The sequence below is a fragment of the Apteryx rowi genome, unplaced genomic scaffold (genome assembly GCF_003343035.1).
Source record: "Apteryx rowi isolate R43461 unplaced genomic scaffold, aptRow1 scaffold_775, whole genome shotgun sequence".
Classification (NCBI taxonomy): domain Eukaryota; kingdom Metazoa; phylum Chordata; class Aves; order Apterygiformes; family Apterygidae; genus Apteryx; species Apteryx rowi.
Genome location: NW_020451066.1, coordinates 227,598 through 252,455, shown reverse-complemented (window position 1 = coordinate 252,455; position 24,858 = coordinate 227,598). Strand labels below are relative to the sequence as shown.

The window sequence follows — 24,858 nt, the reverse complement described above, 5'->3', positions numbered from 1 at the left end:
TGTAGTCATGATAGATTCCACAGTAAATTAAAACAGAAGATAGGAGGTTGTCCCAGCATCCAGGTTTAATTTATGGATGCATCAGTGTAACGTAGGATGCACCATGACAATTGGATATATATAGTCTTTCTTCCTCCCGCATGTTGTATACAGTTATGCTGTGCTGCCAGACTCCAGAGCGGAGGTTCCCAGACTGGTACGCCCAGCAGCACTGGTGCACCTGCTGCTCCCAAGGGCTGTGTGGATAAATAGCCTATACGATACGTCCAGCGTGGGAGCTGCCATTCCTGTGCTGGAGGAAGAGGCCAAACAGTCAAGTGTGGCAAACCCTTATACAGGGGTCACTGTTTTTATAGCGTCAAGAATTAAGGTTTCCTGGACTCACGCAGCAAGAGAGTTCTAAGTGCAGCAACTAATTTTTTCCCATACCTTCCCTTTCATTGAAGCTCCTTTCTTCATCTGTAGAAAACTTTGGAAAGACCTTCAATGCGATCCTAGGTTTTTAGCGTTTATATAACTGCTAAGTATTAATTAATAAAATAGTATATATAGAAACAGGAAGTATTCTGAAAATCCTTTCTCACGTACTTATTTTCCATTGATAACAGGCTTTGCATAAACTTAAGCATTTTCAGAAATAAGGCCATAATACAGAAGACTGAAGCTTTGTTTTGTTTTGTTTTGTTTTACTGGAAAATGCAGTGTCAAATACTATTAGTTTTAAGATGTTCTGAACAGAAATTGTTAAGTACAGTTGGTAGCATTTGCAAAATGGCAAAAGATGGCTGAAGTATGTATTTTGTATGAAGCTATTAATCTTCCCTGGGAATACCATATGCAAAAAAGAACACTTCTAAAATTAAGCAAAATGTAAATACCATGTAGTCAAGAGGGAAAAGCCAGTATGTAAGCTCAGATAGAGAGTTCATAATAAATATAATAGCTAAAAGCTTCAGTATTCTTATAGAAGATTACATTGTCACATATTGCTGCATTTTAACATCTCAAAGATTAAAGCTTAGTTTGTTACATACAATATGGAGCATATATGACATATAGTAAATACAAGTCTATAAAAGTTTCTTTAGAAATGCAGTTTTAGTGTCTCAAAGAGATCATCAGACTTGTACTTGAATCTCCAAGGATATTCCACCTTTCTGTCCCAAAGCTTGATGCTACTGGGCCTTTTCTACCAGTGGAGGATGAGTGGACTCTTTGTCCTGAACTCATCATTGGTTTTAAGAGATAATCTTGAATCTGGCAAGCAATACAAAATGCACTTACTAGGCTGTAAATAATCTTTTTTCCCCCTCTTTTTAAATCTATCATTGCAGAAACCTAACTGTAGTTAGTAATGAAAAATTAAGTATTAGAACAGAGTGAGCCATGGTGAGTGATCTCCCCTTGAGCTCTGGTTCCATAGTCATGTAGATTTTTTGGTCATGTTTCATAGGTAACTTCTGAAAGATGTTATAATAAAGTTTCCAGATTTTGCCAAATCTGATTCCAAGGGAGGCATGGAAGGAGGGAACAAATGAAGGGGGAGGGGGAATGAAAGAAAAGAGAGAAAATGAATTGTGCTTTCATGTGAACCGAAACTGATAGTTAAGTGGATCTACCTATGTCCAATTGTGTTTATTAAAATCTAAAAATGGAAAATGACACATAGAATCAAAGTATGTCCTGTTTCTTCTTCCCCCTGCACACACACTTGCATCCTAGTTTATTATCATGGTCACAGTATTGGTTGTTTCATAATAAGTGACTGAATAAAAGCATGGTTGCTCTTCCCAGATCAATTTGAAGTCCTAAATTGCTGTCTAATTCTGAACAACATGCATACAGTACCCATCCTCTTGTCCATGAGAATAACCATGTATTTCAGATGCAGCCAAGCTTCCCATCAGTTTAGTTAAAGCAGCTTGTGCAAATTTATCTAAACCAAGCGTGTGTATAAGCGTGTGCATGTGTGAAAATGAAAAATCTTTTCTCTGAGCAGCTAATCCTCAGTGGTGGGGGACTAAGCACGGTTTCTGTTGTTTTTTCTATGAAAAATAATCAGTGGTGTTTCCCTATAGGCCATTTTCCAAATGCTGAGGAAGAAAGGAAAAATAATATTCCTTTCCCTACTGCCTCTTCTTTTCTAGTGTTTTGATATTGCTGCTACTGCTGTTGTTAACAAATACAAATAACAATGTTATATTATTTGGCTGCTTTGGCTTTTTAGGAAACCAGCAAATTGTGAATAATCTCTGTTCTTCAGCGTTAAAAAATAAGCAAAAAACCCAAACCCCAAACAAGCAAACAAAACATTCAGCATGGTTATCTGTTAATTGCTCTCTGTTTTTCCACAGCCTGAAGAAGGCCCTAAGGCTAACATGTCACTTACGAGCTAACTTTCTACTTGCAATATGTGTGTTATGAGCCTCTTTTCCTATTCTCTCTTCATTTTCTTGCCTTTTTGCTGATGCAACACAACTGTTGAGTTGCCTTCTTTGAGGGCTGTTGCTGGGTGGGAGATACCAATAATGAGAATTTTTTTAAGGTAGACTTTTTTGAAATTAGTGGAGTAGGGAATTAAACCTTTCACAAAAACAGTCTGAGAACAAGTAGGCTTTTTCCCCTGTGATTTTGGAATGTGGAAGCTGTAGAAGCCAAGGCATCGCAAGACGTGGTTTTATTTCAGATCCACAAGTATAGGATAGATAGAACTGGAAATTTAGAATGGGAGACTCCTAAGGGCTCAGTCCTGCAAACAACATGAATTACAGCGACTGGTTTCATAGAAGTCAGTGGTAGCTGCTCCAGACAGAAGTGAAGGTAAATGCTTGTATGATTTAGCCCTAAAGAATTGATTTTATTACTTTAGAACAAAAAGCATAGAATAAGGGAGGTTTTCAGACATACAGATTTTCAGAATATTAAACTATTAGGGAAACATTGTTCTTCAGGACTTTGGTGGGAAGAGTACTTACAAAATTCAGAAGACAGTTACTGCCAGTAAGTTTTCATTTATTAATTGCATGTATTTACTGTTCAGATACTATTGTTATACCATTAATTCCAAAGACAAACAGAGCTATCCAATAGCCTGTTGTTTTGCACTAAAAACAAGTATTTTCTGGTCTTCTGTTTGTGATTAAGCATTCAACTTTTAATATAGTCCTGCTTGTGGGGATATATTTTCTACCAAATGCTGCTGAAAAGTGACTACAGAGGAGTTGTATTCTTCCCTTAACCTTTTTTCTCTTTGTTTTCCTCTTCTCGTTAATGGACTGTCTTATTAGGTGCTGCATACTGGTCACTTGAGTGCACCAGCTGGGGAATGTGTGTGAAATGAAAATTGAGATGTTGATGACTTGAAGTAAACTTGATCATTAGCAGTATCATAGGTTCCTTCTCTCCTCCTTTTAGTCGTCTTCTAGATGCTTGTGCGAAAATAGAAGGGGAAATTTTTGATTTTTCTTCAGCCTTTATCCACTGGAACACCATAACTGTGCAAATACCATCCATGAGAGAGAGTGTGTGTGTGTGCAGATGAAAAATTTAGTATCATTGCATCTTGCAAAGCTGTATTACATTAGTTTAATACATATCAAAGCATAAAAGCAATGCAGGTATTAAGGGATTTAACAACATTAATGTATTGCCTTTCACTTTGAAAATTCCAGTTATTTTAAACATAATGCTTAGCTTTCTTGAGTATTTGTGAAAATTAGTCTTCCTATCCTTATTACTGAAAAATGATTGGATTATATGATTTGGGGTCTTTTTGATTAATTAGGAATATGTTTTTCCTGTATTTATGCAAACAAAAGTTGTTTTTACATACACTTGCATTACGACCAAAACATAAAAACTCTACTGAAAGCATACTGCTTACTTGCTGAGATCTACAGCTATTTTTTATAAAATGGAGCACATTTCTTGCAGAGGTGGAGGTGCAGTATGGAGCATTGTGTGCTGGGACATGCAGGCTACAGCTCGTTATTAAAGATGATGATATCTGCATCGTAGAACTCTGTGAATCTCATTTTGCTCAGTTGTGGTTTTGAGATTTTTGCCTTTGTGACATAGAGATCTAGATTGTTTTTCAATAAGGTAACTTGGACTTGCACGGTTGTTTCTGAGAGCCAGAACAAAAGTTTTAGGTTTGTAAAAGTGAAGGGTTATACTTTGTTAACTGAGATATATTGAGGAGAAGTGTGTGTGTGTGTGTGTGTGTAAGCCATTTTACTAAGAATCTAATATTCTCTACCATTGAGGAGAAGAGTGTGTGTGTGTGTGTGTGTAAGCTGTTTTACTAAGAATCTAATATTCTCTACCATTGTATTCTGAATGAGCTCGGGATTTGCATTGCAACAGGGGTGCAACAAGTCTAGGGAACAAAATGCAACCAGGCCAAACAGACTTGATTCTCATAATTGGGAATCAAAAAGTCCTGGACCTATGAATTATGTGCCCTGGAGAACAGAGATGGTTTTCCACGGAAAGATAGTTTGCAAGATCCCCTCACCTTTGCTGTCAACCTCCTTCCCTGCCTAAAATGCCCTCCAATTCATAGGAGGCTACCTGGACCTAAACTCTGTCGTCAGTGGAGACTTCTAGAAGAGCATAATCTTCATCCCTCCATGTCTTGGCATGTGTTTTGAGCTCTCTGTGCTCGTAACAGCAGCATCAGAATGGTAGAAGGCCAGTTTTGGTGTTTGGGATTGTTATTCTAGGCCCAGCTCAGTAACTGAAATGAATGACGGGTGCAGAAATGTGCTGCTCATCTCCACACTTGGGATCTGAGGGTTCCCACACAACATCTTCATGGAAACAGGTCCCCTGCTCATAAAAGATACAGTGATGTATCTGTATTTGGGTGATTGTTTTTGGATATAAAGGACATTTCTGCAGGAAGACTGTCAAGCACTTTAGAATTCACTTTTGTGTTCTTCAATTCTGGGACTAAATTCGCATGTGCAGTAGTCCCATCTTAGAGTGCCGTTTCAGAAACACCTGTAAATTTCAGATGCTTCTGTCTTTTCCAAAGCAAGAGAGCAAACTTAAAGTAAATAGAAAGGGATACTTCAATATAATGCTAAGTTAAGCTGTAGATATCTTTGCCACTGGATGTTGCAGATGCCAAAAAAGTATGTGGGTTCCAAAAAAGATTGCAGAAATAAGTGGAAGAACCTCCATCAAATGTTACTTAGTACAAGACATGACCTTTGGTTCAGAAGGTCTTGAATTACAAATCACTGAAGATTATGAACATAAATGGATGTATATGGCCAAATTGTATTTTTCAGCTTGGTGGGTGGCTGAAATTGTGAGTGAACCCATATGCAAGCACTGAAAGCCAGAGAATTTTATTTCCTCAGCAGTATTTTCAGAGGAACAAAACAAACATGACCCCTGTTTTAGGTTGTTCTGCCCGGTATTCCGGATTGCTTGCTTTAGCTGAAGAGAAGTGGGCCTCTGTTAAGTTCAGTCAGGTTGCACTCGCCTCCTTGCCTGGAACTCACAAGTAGAGATTTTTGTCAGTGCTAATTCACCCCACCCCTTCCGAGATCTCTGAAGGAGCCTATACTCTTTTCTCTGGCTCAGGAGTAGGTCCTTTAGTGAAATTTCAGCGTCATCCTCATGTTCTGGATGATTCATCTGTTATAGCCAGTGTCTGTCTACAGTCTCCATTACCTTGAGGCTGATGGTCTTCATTTTGGCCAAAAAGAAAAGAGAGATTCAGGGCTTTCTGGTGGATCCTTGTATACCTTTCAGGATAAGGTAACTCCTAGGATGCTACTGAAGTTTACCCCTGAGGCCATGTCAGAATTCCGTTTGAGTCAGAAGTTCATCTGCTCATGTTTTCTTCTAAGGGTTTGAGGCTTCCTTTTATGTCTTACATGTTTTGTAATCAAGACAGAAAGGGGAGAAAAAACATCAGGAGGATGCCAGCTGCTTTCTGGATCTATGAAGAGGAGAACTTGGTGCCTGGTGATGTCAGTGCAGAGACTGTCACTAGTTAATTGACTGTATGAAGGTCAGTTATGGAAGTAGAAAGCTTGTGATGACCAAGGTGTGTTCCACCATAGCTCAAGCAACACCACCAGATTTTCTCTCTCAAGATTTTTAGAGCTATTACCTAGAGCTTCTTTCATACATTCATGGAGCCTGGCTGATTGCTGGTTTGGAGAGAGCAGAGCTTCGATGTCCCATGGACTCTGGAACTCCTCTAAGTAAATGGTATTTTGTGGGAAGTACAACCTGAGGTTTCCATGGAGAGGCATTTAAAAAAAAAGTTATTTACTTGTAGCCATTCTGCTTGTAAGGTGTGTTATTCTCACGTATTTTCACAACCCATCCTATTATCCTTCTCCTTGGAGACCCTTAGAAAAAAATTCCCAGGTTAAGAACTGAAAGGGAGGAGCACACATCATTGATTTCCTAGCAGTATGCAGGGCACGTGGAGGGGGTCGTGTTTGTCTTATTCCTCTGCAGATATTGCTGAGATAATAAAATTCTTAGGCTTTCCGTGCTTGCATATGGTTTCACTCACAATGAGAATGTACACACAGACAATATTTATCCAAGAAGAGTTACCTATAACTGTTAAATACACAGTTAAAAACAATTATTGAAGAATTTATGCTTGAACATTTTCAAATAAAAGCCATGTTTATGAAAGGCTGCAGGGAACTTAATGAAGGATATTTCATTCTGATGGAATAAATTAGCTTTGTTACAGGTTTCTTGTTTAAGAAATTGGTCCCATTGTGCTGTGGAGCATGTAGAGCCCTGTTTGTAAATCTCTTGATGCGTGGTAGAAGACTAGAAGTTCAGATGGTTGTTGAGTCACTAAGCCACAGCTTCTTTGGCTTTACTTATATCCAGTTGGGTGCCTGGCTTTTGTGCAGTATTAAAGCAATCCCAGTTTTCCAGTCTCAGAAGCAGACTCAAATTCCTCCAGTGACAATGAAATCTCACTTTTGTCCAGGTCCGCTGTCCTAGATTTCTTTTCAGAGAGACCTTGTTAGGGAGTCTGTATAGTCCATATGAGGATTTTCTTGCATACAGCAGATTAGTTTGGTTGTGATGAGCAAGTAAACAGTTTGGTTTTTGTGGGTGTTCCCCACCCCCCACATCAACCCTAGTGGAGGGGCTAGTTCAAATTGAAAAAGGAGGAAAACAGAATAGTGGCAATCCATCTCAATGTTTATCTCTTAAAGTGTCCAACGTTGTATTTGTTTGCCCTGTTTACTGCTTTTCTGCTGATCTATCATTACTGAAGAGTTCCAAGATGCTTCACGGTGAATTACAAATAACCTGTTTCTATATTGTTCTTGTGCTTCTTCTTTACCCATACCTTTACTGTGTGTGGGTTTTCAACATTCAGTACAGTGAAGCAAAGATCTTGCCTTTTTTCTTCAAGAATTGTCCAGTCTGTTAGTAATTAGTTTCTCCACTAGAAGAACCACCATGCCTTGCAAACAATTTTCTTCTGATATGGGTTCCATTTGGAAGACTGCATTAACTAGCTTTGTCTCCTGTTTCAACCTTGCTACCTTGCTTTAAGTTGATGATATTGGGACTGACACTCAGCTAATGACAATTTCATTTAGTGGTAAAAGGAAGGGGATAGAAGACAGCACTCATCTAATCATGTAGGCATTCGTCTGGATTGGCTCCTTTCACATGTTCTGTATTTTCATAAGCTTTAAGCCTATTGGACCAGTATGTCAAATATATATCACTTATTTCCCCTTTCAAGTGTTAGTTCCACGGGATGGAAAGAAACGTGAATAATTCCTATGAGGCAGCACTTTTTTTAAAGAATTTTTTAGAGCTTTGTGATTGTGTGTGTTAAATGTTGCTATTGGATTTTGGAAGATTTGGAAACAGAGATCTAGTTACCAGCAAGGAAATTTTCCTGCTTTTCTAGAGTTTTGGAAACACTATTTTCAAGGAATGGGGTCACTTTCTGTTTAATAGGCACTGAAAAGGATAGTATTCATTTTTTATGCTTTGTATCTCATAATGGTCTTGGCAGTTTTAGAAAATCATACATACAAAGAATTAGTGTTTTAATTTGAAAAGGTGATCAGTCAATATAGGGTGCATATTAGGTGTCTGTTTTTCAAGTAGTATAAACAGTCCATTTGCTTTCTGTGAGCTATAGTTGCATGATTTTTCAGTCGCTAATGCCCACGTAATACAATACTGAGAAAAGTATCTTCTTCTATCTTATTTAAAGCCATGTCTGCCGCTCACAAGTCATTATATCTGAATTTATACTTGTCCATATTAAAATCATATTCATACTGATAAAGTGCAGATGATCTTTTCCAAAAGATAGTGGCCATTCATTTGTTCTTCTCCTTACATCACAGAACAGTACTGAATTTTTTTCTCCATCTTTTTCAGTTACTGAAAGTGGGATTTTTTTTTTTTTCCTAGCTCTTAACACTGACCATTAGTTGAGATRGTTTTAGAGAGCCTGCAGAGGCATATAAAGTGACAGATCATCATTTCAGCAGGGCCTCCCAAAGCCATTACAGTGAAAGCAAGTACAGTGGGTGAGACTCTATACTGTGCCTTTAAGGGCTTGTCATCAAAGAGCAGCATTCTTAGCAAGTTAACTACCATGAGGTAATATGATGAGGATGAGATAATTTGGGTTTTTCAAACAATTTAGCAGGTCAAGGTAACCCTTAGGTTCCTCTAAGGATTTCAATTTTGTTTAAATCATTTGAAAACTATGGACTACATTATTATGGCTAGGAGTTTTACCTTCCATTGGCCATCCTGAATTAAGCACACAGCTCCCACTGTTAGCCTTGTTCCCTGACTGCGTGAGAGCCTGAGAAGGATTCTTAGAAGAAACCTATAAAATTGTTTTCTGCAATCTATATGCCAGGAAGGCCTACTTAATAACAAGGAGTTTGAGTACTTTTTAAGCCACTGCAGATTCTTTTTCCAGCATAAAGGACCTAGATCAGGCTAAAGATATTACCCAACGATTACAGCAGGTCACTCTGTTCACCTTTTCTTAGGAAATGGCAGAAGGCATGATTGTTTCTACTGTCCAGTATGGGGTCATGGCAGAGGCATAAGCCTACCTCCAGTGGGAAATCACTGCTGCCTACTTCCAGCATGTTTTGCCCTGGGAATTTGTTTAAGTGTTTTCATTTGAGGGGAGAGGGGAAGAGAAGATGAGGATGGAATGGGGACTGGATTTTTTTTTATTATTATTTGATAATTAAAAAAAAGGATCACCCTTCAGCCTCTACATTCCAGTGTTTGTAGGGGGGCATTTTTTAGCTCTTGTAAAATTGAGGGGGAGGGATGTGAAAACAATGATCTAAGTACCTATTACAGGTTCACAAACTAGAAGAGGTATAAAAAGAATCCCAAGTTGTTTCCTAAAAATTGCATGGTTTGTAAAGTGTTCTCTTGTTCTGAGGCCTAACTCACAATTTTTGAATGCTTCTGCTAGGTAAAATTCACACCAGTTCTGGCAGAAGGCAAGAAACACGATTATTTTTAGCTTTTCTCAAGAACCTTTTTTCTCTAATACCATTCTTTAGAGCCACCCTGTGCCTTGCCCAAACTTACAGAAAAGTTAATAATTTCAAATTGCAGGAAAAAAAACAGCCCTTATAAAATTAGAAATAAAAGTTACATTAGAGAGATTTAGTGAGGTACATATGCACGTGTAGTCCTTACCCAATTTGCCTTTTCTCTTCTTTAAAGCAGAGGTAGGGGTTTTTTTCTTTTTTTTTTCTTTAATCCTTTTGGTGGAAAAATAGGCAGTAAGTGTTATTAATATGGCCAAAAGTTTTGGGTCAGTCCTGACAATCTGTAAATGAGGGTTTTGTTTTTTACTGGTGTGGAAGTTGTTTATGATAAGTTTTCCTAGAGCAGTAACTGGAACCAACCTATGGAAGATTCAAATGTAGAACTTTGAATATTTCTTAAATAATTGTCATAGGGCTTATGTGGCATTAGATATCTTCACCCAATAGTATGTTCTTTTCCTTTCTATTCTCTCTATATTTAATAAGTAATTTTGCCAGTATTTGGATGTAATCATTTTTAAGACTTACTTTTTTCTGTTTCAGACATATTAGCCACAATTTTCAAACCTAGCTGCTCAAATTTAGATACATAATAAATGGCCTAATGTTCAAAGATATGGAATTAATTGAAAATGTGAGTGCTTTTCATTTCTGAAAATTAGGCCAATTATTTCAGTGACTAAATATGAACATAGGTACCTAATAGTAGGCAATCAAGTTTGAAAATTTGTAACATTAGCTTTTATATCTCAGAATCAATTCCTTGCTTGTCTGCTGTGATCTCAAGTGGTAAACATCAGTGAAAATAATTTGTTATGGTGTGTGCACAGGAAAATGTTTGGAGGTTTTAAAAATAAACAGTTACAAGAGATCAAAGTTTTATCTGACACTTTTAGTATCAGAACAAAGAACACAAATATGTTTCTTCTATTTTCCACCTTTGCCTATTACAGTTAATTAATACTTAATGTTTATTTACTGAACTTAGCACAGGTCTTTCCATGTGCATTTCATCTGGTCCTTTTTTTTTCCTTCTCTTCCCTATCAGAGAAGCAGTAATTCCACCCTCTATGCTCTCCTTTTCCCCAAAAAAGTCTTTAATTTCTGTTTATTAGGCAGCTTTTATGGGGGGGGGGGAAGAGGGGAGCTGAAGGACTGTGCTAGTTTTTAAACTTGGAGTGTTTTGATCTTGCGGAGATTGTTCTTGACGGTTCCAAAGCCTCGAAGTTTAATTAATTTTCTTGGCTTTTTATGATGCAGGTAGCACATGCCTTACACAATTTAACATAAATGAGAACCTGGCTCTCTGAGGCCTCTTCGGGGGGGGGGGGGACGACGACAATGATTGATAAAGGAAAACAGCGTGTTTGTTGTTGAACGAGAGCCTCCCTGAGAGGGCCCCTTTTTCTCTCCCTCTGCATGTGTATCTGTGTATGTCTCTCCTGCTCTCTTGCTTGCGCGCTTTCTCCTCCCCCTTCTCCTCTTTCCATGCTGGCCTGCATGTCAGCTTCAGAGTTAATCATTCATCAGCATGAGAATTTATCTATTTTTATTGGTTGCCAGGGACGGGTTTTGAAAAAGGACTCGGGAAATGTGAGGAAGAGAAAAGGACAACCCCCTAACTCAAATGTGCTCATCCCTTTCAAAATGTTATCATGTTGGAAATCTGCCGTGTATTTAAATAATTGGAATGTTTTAAATTAACCATTTACTTTTCAAGTGACTAACCTACTCAGAGAACGACGAAGCAGCATAAGGGGATGTTTACAAAGGGGAAAATGTGAAAATCCACCCCAGAGGACCAAAAAGTGCGAGGACTTAGTTAAGCTTTTTTTCTTCTTTTTTCCCCCCAGTTGGCAGGCTGAAAAGGGATTTTTGGCAAATGACGTGAGACACCCCTTGGTAGTTTTGAGCCCTAGCACAACAGCAGCGCGACTACAAAGGTTGAATTAAAAAAGAAAAAGAAAAGAAAAGAAATTAGCGATTGCAACACAGAAAGATATGTTGAAAAAGCAAGCCCGAGAAAATTCCCAGCAGGCTCCTCTTCGGCTCTTCCCCTCCCCCGGCTGAGCTCTGGAGGTTTTATTGCAGCGCTCCCTCCCCCCCCTCCCCCGCACGTAGGCTCTTGGAAAAAAAAAAAAATCTTCCAGCCTGACTAGAAAATCAGCCTTGTTTCCTCAGAAACCGCAGCTGCTGCTAGCAGAAAACACGTCAGGCTGGCCCTCCAACACGCACAGATGTGCCTTTGTAAATCCATATAAATGCTGAGAAGGATTGCGTGCTGAGGGCAAATATCCTCCCCTCAGAGGATGGGACCAAGGCAAATGGCAGACTGTTCCGTCTTTCTTAACACCATCTCCCCACCGCCACTGCTCCCTCCCATTTATTTTTAATGGTTGTTGCTTAATTTGTTAGAGTGACTTAAAGAACAACAAAACCTGGTGCTGTCCTAAATACGAAAACTCGGAAACTTAGGGGGAGAAGCCCACTCCTCGAATACCAGCCTTGCTGTTGCCCTAAAAGCTTTGCAGAGTTGGGAGGCTGGGGTCTGTTTTGTATTTTGGGCCTTTTTTTTTTTTTTTGAGGTCATGTATTAAAGGAATAGGCACCAAAGATACAGATCTTTTCTGAGGGGATTTGGAAATAGTGGAAGAAACACAGAGGGGGGGAAGTTTCTGCTGACCTCGGAGAAAGCTTAAAATAAAATGCTGCATTAAAATTTACTGTAAGGCAAGGATCGTTGTTTACTGTGCCCTCGCTAAGCTGTAACTCCACCCTCAGCTGCTTTTTTCCCTTGTTTCCATCTCCCTCTTTCTCCCGTCCTCTTTTCCCACTCTCTCTTTTTAATATAACTTTCAGGCTGGATGAGTTGCAACTCGTTCTGCGTAATTAAAATGAGTGGATGATGGTTGAAAAGGGATGGAAAATAGGGCCGGGGGGGGGGAAGGGCTGAGGGAGGAAGCTGCGAGGGCTGGAGCGCTACTGCTGAAGCAGACAAAAACAGGTCTGGTCGCGCCGCGGTGGGGGAGGGGCGCGCGGGCTGCCATTGGCGCGCTGCGGGGCTCGGGCGCAGCTGTGGGAGCGGGGCGCACGATGGCAGTTACTGCGCCGGCACGCCGCGGCCATTTGTCTCCTCGCCGCGCGCCGGAGCCAAGTGCGGGCTCCTCAGCCCCGGCTGGCGGGAAAACTCACTCGGGGCCTTTGGGTTTTCTTCCTCTTCTTCTTCTTCTTCTCCCCCCGCCTTCTTTTCAGCAGCGCACAAGCAGAGCTCTCAAAGTTTCTCCCCCCCCCCCAGCCCAGTGTTGTTTACTTCCCTCTCTTAACAATAGCTTTACAGAATTGTTTTACATTATTTTTGTACTTCCTGCAAATCTGCCCGTGATGTCTTACTCAGAAAAAAAACGTTCTCCCCTTTAACAAAACACGGCATATCCCGCATAGTACAGAGTTACACACGAAAAGAGCTAACCCAGTTCAGTGCTTATTTCTGTTTGACAGTTTAGTTGCAAGCTGGCCAAACTGACACTTTTTTTTCCCACTAGTCCCTTTTTTAAAGTATGGTTTTAGGGCTAGAGCCAGAATTCTTCCTGTAGCTGCATCACACACTAATCTGTGATTTGTAAATTAGATCCTTTTTCACTTGGTATATAATTCTGTTTATACTAATAATGCAGCTAAGTATCTAAATACTATGGTTATCCTGAATGTAAAGAACCAGCTTATTCTAAGGAGCTGGACAAGTTAAGGAGAAGATAAATACAACTATATGTGTATTTGTTGCATTCTTGGGGAGAGGCTGTGAACCAGATTATTAATCTTTTTGTAATGTAGCAATTCGAAAAGAAGTTACACATATAAAACTTCAAACATACATTATGCACTTAATTAAAGTCTTGAAGCTGAGATAGATGTTTTTCTGCATGTGTATTTTTATCGTAAGTAAAGGATTTTATCACTTTGACAAAGTGATTTAGTTCACATTCAAACAGTTCTTTCCCTTAGGAGGCCATTGCTTACTAATACGGAAGTAAGTTTTTAAATTGAGATCTACCTTAAATTTATCTTTTTTCTCTCGGAAAAGATCAGCTCAAATTAAAATATAGAAGGACTCTCCCCCCCTCCCCCCCCCGCCATGTAATGAGTAGGAGGGACAAAAGTTGTGACAGGGAAGGTACTGATTAGTTGCTGTCAGTCTGCACAGATTAACACCTATTTTTAGGTTTTTGAACCTCTTGAGTAATACTAGTTAAATTGGCACAGGTTAATAAGTTGGGGTCCGCAGAGCCTCTTAACTGTTCACTGTGAAATTTGAATTAAAGAGACAGTCTCACATTGTCAACGTGATGAGAAAGGTTTATATGCCTAATGTATTTACTGCATATTTGTAGTTGTGTGGGTGTGCCTGTAAGCATAGAACATACATAGGTCTGGAAAATGAAAGTTAAATCAATTACTTTGGGCATATTAATACAAATACATACATATAAAGTTAGAAGATGCTTTGTCTTTGCAGAATACATCAGCAGGGAAATAGAATGTCTCTGAAAGGAAACATTTTTTCTCTTCATGTATAGATGTGGCATTTAAAAATAAAACTTTATCTTTTTTTCATGCGTTCTCTCCCTGTCCTCCCCCCATTATATCATTATACTGTTACACTGACACCCACTGGTAAAAGTTGATCTGAGATCATGATTGTACACTGAGCCTCTTGATGAAGCAACAGCTATGATTGAAGAATAAAAAGTAAAATAAGGACCAAATAATAGTTTCTTCCCTTTCCTCCCCCCACAAAAACCTTGGGATGTTCTTCATTTTTATTTTTCATGAAGAGCAAAAGTATGGCTGCCCCAGACATAAGAGGGGAGACCTCAGTGTTGTTCTCTTAAAATATAACAACATAGAAATAATTGCATTAGAAGCACTTTTTCTAGACATTTGTATGTTTTGGGACAGCAGGTTGGCACGGAGGTGAACAGGAAAGGATAATAAGTGTTAATAACTTCTGTATTTAACACTATTCCCCAGGTAAAACAATTTGAAGGAAAACAGAAATAATGGTCATGCTAGAAATGTATTTTTTTCAGGCACTGACCTGGTTGTATCAAAGAAGAGATGAATGCCAGTGGTGTGCAAGTCATTTCAGTCTGCTTACCATTTAATTCGAAGTTGTCAGTGGTCTTGAAAGCCACTTGTGTTGGAGAAACAAGGCTCATTTTATTGAAATCTACCACTGCACCAAAATCTGGTTTGTGAGAGTGTCGTTCCATAGCCCTGCCTAGCACAAGAACAATACCATGCAATTACACTGTTTCAGGCTCTGAAATAGGCTTTCTTCCAAAACACCCTCCCCTTATATTATTAGATGTGTTCCTATTAATGAAATGATTGATTGAAAATCTTCCTGTGTTTATGTTGTTTGGGCAGCAGTAGTTTGGATTTCCCCTGTCTAGACTAAAATTGTAACCAGTGGAGATGCATGGGACAGCTGTTTGTAAACTCTTAGTGAGACATAACAAATGAACTACAGCAAAAACTGTCAGTGACTGGCTTTCTTGTAAATACAGCAATACAGTCTTTGTTTGAAGGGGGAAGGGGAACCTCAGTAGAAATGTATACAGAAACAAAATGGACTCCACAAAACATAAAAGTGTTGAAAAGACCTGCCAGGGCTGTGTAGTTAAGAAATTAAAACTCTAGCCTTTCACCTTTGAGATTGCAGTTCAAGTCTTTCTTTACATTCTGTGTAATATGAGCTTCAGAGTATAAAATCAGTCTCCAGAGTTCCCAATTTACTGCTTATAATTGGAAAACAGGGCAAGTTCTGGGGTGTAGTTCTTCAGGAAAAGTTGTAGGAAGAATCTTGACTCAAGTACTTACTATATCCTCCTCTAGACTAACCTGTGCAATATATGTGTGTTTGCATATGTATGGCATGTATATATGTACATATATGTGTAGGGAAAAATTATGGAGAAATCTGTACAAGAATGGTCATTGGGGTTTAAGGTTTATGTAAGGTTCTCATGCCTGAATATGTACTATTGCACTGAATATTACCTTATATGCACACTATCACACAGAAGTGCTAAGTTTAGAAAACTACAGAAGGCTGTTTGCAATTGATTTATTTTGTTGTTTTATCTTGAACAATAATAAGCGTGAAGAGGGGGCTTAATTTGAAATTGAGACAAGCTGGAAAGAAACATTAGCATGTATCCTGTAATTATCCAGAAGCACCCTTGTAGACCCAGAATAAAACCCCCAGCACAGTCAGTCATAAAGCACAATGAAGAATCAGAGTTTGTGAGGAGGGGGGATGTCGATAGCTGCCACAGCCTTTCAGTTCTCCTGCTTTCCCTGGGTATCGCTCCTATTTTGTTTGCTTGAAGAAACTGCAGCAAACAAATAAGAAAAGGGGAGAGGAGGGACAAGGGGAAAAAAGTTATATTTCATATTGCAGTATTCAAATAAAATATTTAAAAAGCTGTAAATAGTTTTATAGTCATTGTTTATGGACTCTAGAATTTTTAATATTTCAACATGTAATTGAATTCTGAAGCCAAGATTCTGCAGTTAATCCGACTTTTATAAGTGAGCTATTTGCTAGAAGTAACTTTGAGAAGAATTTGGACTTAAATTTGGGGGGGGGGTTACGGATATATGATGAAGGCTAAATGCTAATTGTTCCGCAAAAATCATACATTGTGCGCTTGCTTGGGTGAGTAGAAGTCCCAATTTGTGTAAGTAGTTCAAGCATTTGAGAAACCTAATTGTTTGATTCGTGTATGCAAATTCAGGCTTTGTGTATGTGAATAGTGGAACGTGTGTTTTTGGAGGATGTTTCTTCAGTGCTGCGTTCATTTTTCTCTATTACAACGTATAGAGAACTCGAGTAAAATGGAATAAGAACACTCTTTATCAGTTTATTTATCTAGGCTTTTACTATTCTGGGCCCTACTTAGAACTGAAATTAATCCTAGTAATGTGTTTATTTGCATGCCCAATTGAAATATTCAGCATAAAGCTGGACTAGATTTCAGTGCCATTTCTTCCCTTCAATTCCAGGGAAGTGTTTTGCTGTTGTGAACTAGAAAAGTGTGGAGGAGTTATGGTACTGACTGGAGTGCTTGTTCTCTCCCAGTAAACTCTTAAATCCTGATACCAGAAGGGTCAAAAACTGGCCAGCTGTGACATCTGAATAATTTTTAAGGCTGTTACTCCAGTCAGAGTATTAATCAATCTTTGTACCTTTGGAGGGGAGAGGGGGGAATGGCACAGCCAAAAATAATTCAAGAAAAAAAACTCAGACCATAAGCAAAAATAATTCAGTTCAGCTGCGTCTTGTGTCACAGATTTACCTTTTCAAGATATGGTATGAAATACAGAACATAACACAAGGGATTCCTCCTGTGTGACTATTTGGCAGGTGTGTTGATACTTTGTTGTGGAAACCATCTCTTCCAAACCTGTACTCTCAATCTGAAAATGCCCAGATGTTGCCCAACTGAATTTTCCAGATGTTGTCAGTATTAGCCACACTCTATATGGTATGATATTGATACGGGAGAAATGGATGTCAGGAAGCATTTTCTAACCAGTTAAGAGGTAGGGATCAGGTTTTAAGAGTCTGTGTTCTCTCTCCTGGCAATTGCCTAGGCCTTTTTCCCTTGTAATGTACAGTTGCACGCACCATCTTGGTCCTGTTCTTGATCGCATCACATCCCTATGGCAACTACATTGATTTAGCTGAATATAAAGTATCAGACACACATTTAGTATGTTTTAAATAACTTAAGAGAAATATTGTTCAATCTTTTTTTATATGAAGGTGAACGTTTCCCTTGCTTTTAATTGTTCATCCTCTCTCTTCCAATCTGTTCTGATTTTTTTTTCCATTGAAAATGAGAAGTGTCATTTTTATGTTAACCAGTTCTTCTCAAAATCACACTGTAGAAAGTTCTGATGTATCAGTCCCACAAGGGAAGGTGGAATGGGGAAGCATAGCTATAATAAAGAATCAGTTTCTTCTTCTGAGTCAGGATTAGGTCATGAGTGAGTAGAACCCTGTGTAAGCTAGAAAAAAATAATAGGAAATTAATTATGTAGGGTAGGTCCTCTGGTGAGCAATCGCGCCTTGGTGTGACTTTTTGTTTATTCATGTTTTTACTCTCATAAAAGTAACTTCTTTCTTTCTTTTTTCTTCCCCAGCAAAAGCAAAAAAAAAAAAAAAGTCATTTTAGGGCAAGACTGTGGCAATTGTGCTAAGTTACAAAAAGGTGCTCTCTCGTGTTCTCTTAGACAACCTAGCTGAATCTCAAAAATAAGTTACCCATTCCATGACAAGTAAGAATAAAGAATGCAATTTACAATTGGAATAGGTTGGGAGAAACAGTAAAGGGTTTGAAGTTAAAGCCATGTTTCTTAAACTGAGAGTGCTCTCTACATTGTGTGCCTCCTCACCTAAAAACCTTTTTTAACCCACGCACCCAAAATGATGATGTTTAAGGTGCAGGAAGCTTTTTCTCCTGAGCACAATAGGAATAGGTTGAATCTTTTGAAAACAGTTTCTGTTTTTCAAACACCTTTTCTTTTTCAGCATAGATAATTAACGCCTTCTTCACAGTGCTTGCTGCCCTTGATACATCTGTTACCTTTGACAGATCCTTTCTGTTTGCCACCTCTTCCTAACACGCTTCCAATATTTTCAGCACAAAATACCTTAGCATCTTTGATGTTGGTTGTATACTGGCTCAATTAAATAAGAAAGCTGCTGACAGAATGGTATAGAGTTGAAACGTAAAGCTTTATTTCTGTGAAGATTTTGTCCTTGGTCACTTACCTTCATTTTTTTGCTGCAAGTTGTTTGACTGCTTTTAGGTAAAATTGTYAAGTTGTTTAAGACATGGAGTTTTAGCTAGGGCTTTATTTCACTTTTACAGGTTATATGTTCAGTAACTAAGTACACAGAGAGGTAGGAAAGAGGGAGTGGGGAGTACACTGCAATTGCAGCTTTGAAAAACAAAACCCCACCCTGCTAGTGAGGGTGGCTTTAAAACATCCCTTTCTGGACCTTTCTGGAATATTTAAAAACATGGCGCTGTAGCTATTCATTACCACCCCCTAGTGGCTGGTGGAGGGCATCTGGCATTTAAGCAAGCCGATCAGACTTTATCTGGAGAGGGTTATTGGGTCGTGTTCGTGGGCCCCACTGGGTTGCCTGAGCTGTGGGAGTGGAGACCCCAGTGGGGCAGACTGGGACATCAGTGGAGGGGCTGCAGGGTTTTAACCCTTTTCAGCCTTGTCTTGAGCAGTGTCCCTCCACAGCTGAAACCTGCGGTCATGCACGGGGGCAGCTGCTGTAGGAGCCCTGTGGCAGCGGACTTAAGGAGGTGAGGTTTTACAATTCACCGTTTGGGGAGTGCAGTATTATAATGAAATACAGTGCTGAACAAGAGAAATGAGGCGTACTAATGGATTAGCAAAGGTGCAGACACAATACCTAAAGAAAAAGCTGTTTAATATTTCTAGTAATTGTTACTGTTTATGTCACACAGTATGATGGCAGTTTTTTCAGGATTTCCCATATATTAGAATGATTGAGGATGAAAGGTTTGAATTTTGTATTTATAATATATACCGCTCTTTTCTTAAAGAAAATTAAATAGTGACTACCCCTAGATTTCAGTCTCAGTACTACAGTCATTTTGATCTCTACGTTGTCAAACAAATAAACATCAAAAGCTAATTTTCAGTGTAGTTACTCTGTTTCATGCAGCGTTCTAGAGTGAAGGAACTGATTATATGCTACATATATATGAAAAATAATGTATGACAGACCTGCATCTTACCACACTAGTCCACAAAAAATACAAAAGAATTTGAGCTGTGAATATATGTTTTACAGCAGGAAAACAATGTTCATGCACATGTGTATGTGTGCATGTGTATCTTATGTATTTCATCTTCCAGTGACAACAGCAGATTAACATGTTAATTGTTGAGTAATCCACTATATGCATTTGCTGCTGATCAACGGTTTGTGGTAACTTAAGAGGAGTAAGTTATCTCCAAACTGTAAGGGATGAGAGCATGCTCACAGCTAGTTTGTGTGCTACATGTTCTTGCAGTAGAGTCTCCTATAGTAACTTGCAAGTGTACACTATCAGATCCGTATACAATCTCAAATGTCAGTTTATCCCAAATTTGTAATGGTTGTTTCCTGGTGCTGATCCAAATTTGTCTGTGACTATATGTCTTTTTGAGGTTACAGGAATTGTCTCATTGCCATGTAACCCACAAATTTTTATTCTCTCCTGACTTGCTTCTAATATATACAATTCTGAAGTAAGTATCATCTCCTACCAGGTTGATGGGTATCTCTTTTAGTTAGCTAATATCTAGAGTCTAATTTTTTGCTTCTTAGGGATTGGCCTTGTTCCCAGGATTTTGCAAAATATTTGCAATGGGAGACTAAAACAGCAGGTTAGTCAATATCATGTCCAAAAATGTATATTAGGCATGATGTTAAAGACATGGGTGGTTTGGGGGGGGAGTAAATAAGCTTCCCAAAAAACGTTCAAGAATGTGAGCAGGACAGATCTGTTCCACTAAACAGCTTTTAAGAACGTGAGACATCATTGTGTTTTATCTCCAATACCGGCGGACCAAGGAGAGAGCTCTTACAGGGAGCTGCGTCCTTGAGCTGCTGTGTTGTCTGTACATGCTAATAAGGAGAATGAGGAGAATTAATAAGCAAGTTCAAGATGCAGCAGTTTCTTGAAAATCTTTTCAAACCTTTTTAACACAAAATGGCACACAAAGTTATTCTGTCATTTAAGAAGACATCATTTTGTTATTTAGTTTAGTAATTTTGGATTTAAACAGTTGTGGCTGCAAAAATCAGAACCCTTGAGTCTTACTGTTGCTAGACCTGGTGAGCTAAGAGGTAAATGACTGACATCACAAAGCAAAATAAATTAAAATGAAAGTCTAAGGAAAAGTGGATGCCAAGTTTAATAAAGAATTGTCCTGAACTGGGTCGCGTTGTATCCAGCTTTTACACCAGTCAAACTATAAGGAAATGGCATTTACTTAACCAAAAGGCCTTGACTAAGTAGTCCCAGTGGAATCTTTGTATGGAGAGTGAGGAGATCTCAGCTGATCTCTTCATAATTCATGAGATTTATGCTGCGCGGCTGTCATGGCTTCGTTTCAGACATAGATTCAGGGTTATAACAGAGGTGTGTTTTTGGTATGTTTGTTAAAGGATTGCCCAGGGAAGGTGCCCAGCCCACCCATGCTACAACCCTGAAACCTGGCTTGAAGTACATGCATGATAACCATTAAAAATAAACAAAACTGGTGGCAGTGAGCAAAAAAAAAGGGGGGAGGGGAGGAAGGGTTGTCTCAGTTACCAAAGTGTATTCCTACAGCTTTGCATACATTAAAAGCTGTGTACACCCTCAGTAAGTCCTTGAAGCACTGCCAGAAACTAGTGTGGGTCATGTAGGTTTGTCCCTGCACCAATGAGAAGAAAGAGAACCATATTTTACAATTGTTGAATTCTAAATTGCTTTAAAAGGAAGCCAAAGCGAGTAGATATTACAGCTAGCTAGGCTGGATTTCATAAAGATCTGGATGACTACAGCAATATTCATCTTTGAAAATAAGAAACTTCTTAAGGATTTTGAAAATGAAACACTGGATTTACTTCCTGTCACCTTTGTTTAAAAAAGATGAGTTCAGAACTGATGGCAGGGAGGAATGGACTGATGGGAAAATCTTAAAAGCCAAAAATCTGTGCTAGAAAAGAATTATGAGCTTGTATCTGCACCAAGCCTTACAGCACTGTGCATGCAGGCTATTTTCTGCACCCAGTTCAGCAAGGTTATTGTGTGGAAGTACTAGCTGGAGCCATATTTACTTAGCTTTGCACCCAAGCTAATGAGTCCCATTTATAGGTTGTTGGGACTACAGAGCTTTCCCCCTTTGCCCTACCTACCATGAAGTCCTATGAAAGGCAAAGGACAAGTGTAGGTAAAAGAACAAAATAATCTGGTTATAGACTGGCCAGTTTGATGCAGTTTGTCATATCACAGTTGAGCAAGAAGTGCACCCCAATAGTGAGAAGGTGATTTGACAGTAATTCAGAAGAGAACGTGTGTATTTCCTCATCCTTTTCCAGTTTTGTTATCATGGGGAATAGAGAGTCCTTTCTGATTTGACTGATCTTTACAGGAGTGTGAAAAACACAGTATTACAATATGCAATTATTATGTACATTTGTTTTGTGTTGCACATGCTTTAGAAGTGCCGGAAGCATGCTTTTTCAGTAAGTAGGCAGTTGGCAAAAACTCTCTAGATTAGCGGAGAAGCTGTGTGCTGTAATTCTTCAGCAAATGACCATTGAGTATACAATCTGCAGCCAGCAGGGCAAATGTAGTCCACGAAATTCTCATGCGTCACCCGTGGGAACGGTAATGACCAAAAGTCTAGAATATTTTGCCTTGTTCAGAGGTGCTCCAGCCTACTGCATTTCTTGCCAGAGTAGCTGTAACCCTCTCACCTGCCAATTGCATATTGTGGCTCCGTTAGATAAACCCTGAGGAGCTCAGACCAAAGTCTGAAAGCAGCGTTAAGCGTATGTTGTATTGGGAGTTTTTGCCTAGATAGTTAAATGTAGATCAATGATCCTTTTCAGCATTAGTGTTAACAGGAGATTGTATGGAATACGCATACATTGGAAATGGTTATTGCTTATTTTTGGCTTCCAGAAAGAAGATAGGAAGGGGCTCTGTGACCCATGTCTTTTGTGGAGTTAGTTATTTTGTCCTTGATAACTTTGCTACCTCATATTCTGTTGTTTGGATAACAGTCTGAGTATTAAGTGCAGTTGTAATTTTTTGTTAACAGTATGCCACTTCCTTTGGCTCTTGCTCAGTTTCAGCTAATCCTATCTCAAACAAACTCTTGATGAGACAAAAAGGAGTTGGACTGAATTGAGGAATGAATCAATGCTGAGTATGGCTTTGGGGATGACCAAATTATAATAGTTCTTTGTGTYGTCTAATCATTAGGTAGTAAAATTCTGTTCCAGAAAGGTATTCAGCATTGCTCCTCAGGATTTGCATCTGTTACATCTCTCTTGCTTTCTGAGAGGAAGGTAAAAATTACACACTTGGTGCATGATTTACTGCAAGTCTTTTGTTTGTGATGCAGTATTGTTCCTCGAATTGGGGGCTATGTGAATCTTTTATTTAAAAGCAAAACAAAAATACTGAGTAAGTCTCATTCCCTCTGGTTAAAAAAAAGAAAATAAGAGAGACTTCAGGGCTACTCCCCAGCTTGTTTCAGGGCACTCCATACATTATTCAGCAGGGATCCTGCAGGATGAGTGAGGTAATGAATATTTTTCCATCTTGTAATTGAGTTAAAAAAAATTAAAACATTGTTCTACAATGACGTTTTAGAATACTACCTGAGCAGTAGTGGTCTTGGGTACAGTTGCCCAAGTTGGCCCGTTTTAGAGACTATGTAGGTTGTGCTAGTGGGAGATGGGAACTTCATCCCATCACATGTTGGGGATGGCCCACAGGACCTCTTGGCACCATCCTGGTCCAAGCCTGGTGGCTGTGCTTAGACCAGTTCCCTGGCTGCCAGCCAGTCTCTGGGGTGCCTAGGGGGGAGGCAGTTGGGAGCAGGAGGTTATAATGAATTACCCTGGCAGGAGAGGTATGGTCCAGCAGTTGGGTACTACTTCTTAGACAACTAATGGCATCTGATATAGTTGATCTGCAATGTATCACTAATAAACACACTCTAGAATATTACCTGGTCGTTCACCTGCCACTACTTACCTAGTGTTCTAGTCCAGAAGTGCAGGATACCGTACTGTGGTTTTATTTTATTAAAAGCAAAAAGGCTGTGTGACTTCAGAAAAGGCATCAGTAACAGTACTTGAAAGTTGCTTTTATATATAAATAAAATATGCGACAGGTAGGCCCATTTGAGTATATGAGTATACTGTGAGGAATGAAAAGTAGGCTGAAGTAGAGATGGAGGGGGACATTGAGCAGAGATTCAGTGCAGTGCCTGGGGAAAAGCTACTGTATCTACTATAGTAACATGAATTCAAGAGTCGTTCATTTAAGAACCAAGTCTTTTTTTTTAATGATGCACTGAATTTTTCACTGTAAAAGAACCCCCCCAAAAGATAATATATTCACATCTGTACAGTCAGATGTACAGTCAGAACAGACAACTAAAACGGGAAATAGTTAACTGCCACAAATAAGTATATTATGAGAAGTTCTTAATTTATCTCTGTGCTGAAGCAATAATGAATCTCTAGTTCACTTTTTGTTTATTGGACATAAAGTGATATATTTTGGTGAGGATTAAGAGAAAGATGATGCTTGCCTGGTTCTTGAGGATACAAAATTTGCTCTTTTGCTTGGATGGATAATGTGGGTGCTGATTGAAGTACACTCTCATTCCCACTAGAGGGGGGTCCTCTCAGGCTAGGCTGTAATGCGTTTTGGCTTTTTTTTTTTTTTTTTTTTTTGAAACTCAGCCTGAGGAAAACCTCACATTGTCCCATATCTTGTTTCAGTACTTTATACTGTGTATCTTATGGTGTCAGCAGTTTACTCACCTCTTGCTGATCTTAACTGCATTTCATACAARGAGGTGAAGAGCAAACGTGAATGGACTAATACAGTGGTACAGTACTAAATGCAGTAGTAACAAAGAATACAGAGGGTGTTTTATTGCATCATCCTCATCATGAAGACAAGTATTTTATCACAGAAGTGGTGTGATTGCTCTTGGAAAAACACAAGTGGTGTTATCAGGCCTGTGCAATAACATTTTTGATTAGAATTATCATCTGCACTGATAGCTACACACTGAGCCATTTTATTGTCTGTGTGAGCCTTACGTTTCTATATGTAAAAGAAAATACTTMTGTTTGTAAAAGAGACTAAGAATATGTTGCATCTTTTTTTCTTTTTTTTTCTTTTTCTTTTTTTTTACTGTTTGATGTCATAATTTGTTGTTGTTCTTGGTTTCTCAGTGAAAAGAAAGAGAACTGACTTTTGTAAAAGGGCTGGCTGTAGTGCCATCTTCCCTTGTGTGTACTGCAACATCTCTTTCCACTGGGAGAGTGGGAGCTGCCTAGGCATGACCCATGTGTTGCTAATCCCACCTCATTATGCAGCAAAGACTCCCAGATGGTGCAGGGACCTCTCTACAGGTGGAGCCTGACCCAGCAGAGCTTGGTCTGGCCTGTGCT

General features: G+C 39.0%; 1 protein-coding gene across 15 annotated transcripts in view; it reads left to right on the top strand.

The window, feature by feature from the left end:
• ARID1B (AT-rich interaction domain 1B) overlaps positions 1-24,858 on the top strand; it is a 257,557-nt gene that overhangs the window by 77,794 nt on the left and 154,905 nt on the right. The window contains exon 1 of one of the 15 annotated variants that reach the window (XM_026088577.1): positions 18,941-18,955. The exons of the other annotated variants lie outside the window; for them this stretch is intronic. The gene's annotated coding sequence lies outside the window, so the exon portion shown is untranslated. Of the gene's footprint in view, positions 1-18,940; positions 18,956-24,858 lie in introns of those variants that run through there. 15 annotated transcript variants of the gene reach the window in all.